Genomic DNA, 3,623 nt, shown 5'->3' on the forward strand with positions numbered 1-3,623 from the left:
TCACCCATGAACTTCCGGACTCTTCAATTTTACAGTTTTTAGACCTTAAAATCACGTTCTGTGATGGACACGTTTGCTGGGGATACTACCCACGGGCTAAGAAGGAGCTACTGCCCTATGACTCGGCACATTCCAAGACAATTAAGAGAGGAATAGCGGTGATGTGTATGGAATCGGTTCTCCAGAAATCGTGCCCACATCAGATGACGCTCAGTTTTAACAATCAGGTAAGCCGTCTTTTGGCTGCAGGGTTTCCCGTCTCGGTCTTGACTGCTGTTTCTGAAACCCTCCTTCAAAAATTCAAGCGTGGAACGGGAAGTACAACGGCGGAGGATCACCGGAAGGCACATAGACCTGAGGTGGTCCCCTACATCCATAAACTCTCCCACAATCTGAAGAAGGTGGCAAGTAGGCACGGCGTGCCAATATGTTTTTCTGCCCCTAACAAGCTGGGAAAGTTGTGCCCACGTATCTGCAACACCAGTAAACGTGGATGCCAGAAGAACCACCAACCGCCGTTCGTCAAATGTTCCACTGGAGTGGTGTATTGCATTCCCATGTCTTGTGGGATGTTTTACGTCGGCGAAACTGGTCGCTGTGTCAATGACCGTTTAGGGGAACACGCTCTAAAACTGAAAAAACGAGATGACAAATACGCACATATAGTGGCGCACGTTAGCAAGTGCACTGATTGTGTGGCCCGGTTAAAGGAGACGACGATTCTAGGAAAGAGTAGTGACAAGACAGCGCGCATCAGTTTGGAAGCTTACCACATCAGGAAGTTCGGTAGCAAGTGCTTCAGCACCCCTTCCCTTGCTCTCTTTGACGCTGAATTTTATCTTCTGGATGCGGCTATCGGGGGTTCAGATTAGAAAAAAAAAATAATTGTTTGCGTCTTGTTGCGCTTGGTTGGCGTTTTTGCGCTTGCGTTGTTGGCACGATGTTACTCTTGTTATGTTTTCCCCTTTCCCTTGCTTCACTCTGGCATATATAAGGTGTGCTATCCTTCACAATAAAACCAGTTGTTAGTCAGCGCCTGTGTGTCCGTGTCTCCCTTTTTTGTGGTCGTCTGTTTGCGCTGTTACCCAAAGTCTCAAGCCTACTCCGCCGCTAATTGAGAACGTATATCGAAAACAACGCCCATTTGTCACCTGTACGCCGCTGTGGAAGCATCATCACCTAAAGCAAACACGAGCATTAGTGGGGAACGAATGAGCCGAGCAGTGCAGGCCGATGATCGATAGATCCGAAGTGGACGGCTCTCGCTTCAACAGTCGCCGCCATCTTGCCCTACGTACGGAATCCCTTGCGCGCGTTAGCGTTGAACGCTATATTCCTGAAATAGCGTACGTACGTAAGAGTCCTGGCTACGTTTACGTTCTGCGCATGAGCAGTATGCAGCACGAAACGGTAACGCTAACGCTGAATCCTTGCGTTTGCTGTTTTCCGCTATACTAAAACTCGCCAATGACAGGACTGACGCAGACGGAGATCGTCGATAGACGGCGCCTGGGCTTCATCTTGTATGGCTGTCTCCTGCCCATTGTATATATTTTGTAACAATGTTGTCAAGCGCCATTTTTCCCCGCACCAATATATATATATATATATATATATATTAGCTAAAAGTTAACTTCAAAAAGAGTGAGTTCTTGAAAACTAATGTGACGTTTCTTGGCAGAGTTCTGGACGGAACAACAAAGAATACGACAGAAGAATGGGTAGTTCACATCACAAAACAAAGCCTTACGATGTACACTTGCCTCGTGTTTTTCTAGGCTCGACGGTCCATTTCATTGAAGACTATGCTCTGAAAAGTCGCTGTCTGATAAGGTTGGCACAGAAGGATGTTCCCTTTTGTTGGACAGAAGAATGTTCATCTTGTAACGGCAGCGCGCACACGAGAAACGAGGACAAAAAATGAAAGTGACAGACAAGCGCTGACTCGCAACTCAGTTTATTTTGGAGGGAAATTACACACATATATATATATATAAACCCAGTCTATATATATATATATATATATATATATACATGTATACACCAGATTAGTGTTTCACTGAGTGGTACAGTTCCTTTCATCATCTTCAGCTCATATTTCATGTTCACTGCAGGACGAAGGCCTCTCCCTACGATCTCCAATTACCCCTGTCTTGCGCTAGCGTATTCCACCTTGCGCCTGCAAATTTCCTAACTTCATCACCCCACCTGGTTTTCTGCCGATCTCGACTGCGCTTCCTTTCTCTTGGTATTCATTCTGTAACCCTAATGGTCCATCGGTTATCCATCCTACGCATTACATGGCCTGCCCAGCTCCATTTCCTCCGCTTAATGTCAACTAGAATATCGGCTATCCCCGTTTGTTCTCTGATTCACACCGCTCTCTTCCTGTCTCTTAACGTTTGTCCTAAGATGTTTTGTTCCATTGCTCTTTGTGCGGTCCTTAACTTGTTCTCTAGCTTCTTTGTTAACCTCTAAGTTTCTGCCCCATATGTTAGCACCGGTAGAATGCAACGATTGTACACTTTTCTTTTCAGCGACAGTGGTAAGCTCCCAGTCAGGATTTGCCAATACCTGCCGTGTGCACTCCGACCCAATTTTATTCTTCTGCGAATTTCTTTCTCATGATCAGGGTCCCCTGTGAGTAATTCACCTAGATAAACATACTCCTTTACAGACTCGATCTAGAGGCTGAGAAGCGATACTGAATTCTTGTTTCAGTGCCAGGCTATTGAACATTAACTTTGTCTTTTGCATATTCATCTTCAACCCAATTCTTGCACTTTTTTTATTAAGGTCCTCAATAATTTGCTGTAATTCGTCTCCATTGTTGCTGAATAGGACAATGTCATCTGCAAACCGAAGGTTGCTGAGATATTCGCCGTTGATCATCACTCGTAAGCCTTACCAGCCTAAAAGCTTGAATACTTCTAAGCATGCAGTAAATAGCATTGGAGAGATTGTGTCTCCTTGCCTGACCCCTTTCTTGATAGGCAATTTTCTACTTTTCTTGTGGAGAACAAAGGTAGCTGTGGAATCCTTGTAGATATTGACTAATATATTCACGTATGCCTCCTGTACTCCTTGCTTACGCAATAATGCTGTCATGATACCTTTTCCTAATCTATGAAAGCCATATAGAGATGTTCCAGTTCCTTTGAACGCACGCAAAGGCACCAACGAATGTACGACACGGTTATTGTTTCTCCGACGTATGGGCCGGTGTCTGGCTTTGTAACTGCAATCGCTCCCCCTCTCCCCCCCCTCTCTCTCTCTCTCTATATATATATATATATATATATTTTCACGAGTCAACGCGAACAAGAGACCACACGTTGAACAAGACGGCGGAGCAGCTTCAGAATCACCAGCACAAAGACATCTTCTTCGTCTTCGAACACCCTGTCCTACTACTCAGAGTCAGTCAATGCATATACTGTCATCGTCGTTTAAACGTCTATAGATAGAGTACGCGTCATTTGCTCTCTCTCCAAAAGAGCATCGCCTCGATGCTAGACAATAAAGTTCGCTTGGTGAAAACGAAAGTCCCTCGTACAGTCACTCGCTGACGTAGGGCTTCATGCGCACTACGTGCGCAAGTTCAGAACGGTGTTGGCGGCGCC

The sequence above is a fragment of the Dermacentor silvarum genome, chromosome 7 (genome assembly GCF_013339745.2).
Source record: "Dermacentor silvarum isolate Dsil-2018 chromosome 7, BIME_Dsil_1.4, whole genome shotgun sequence".
Taxonomy (NCBI): domain Eukaryota; kingdom Metazoa; phylum Arthropoda; class Arachnida; order Ixodida; family Ixodidae; genus Dermacentor; species Dermacentor silvarum.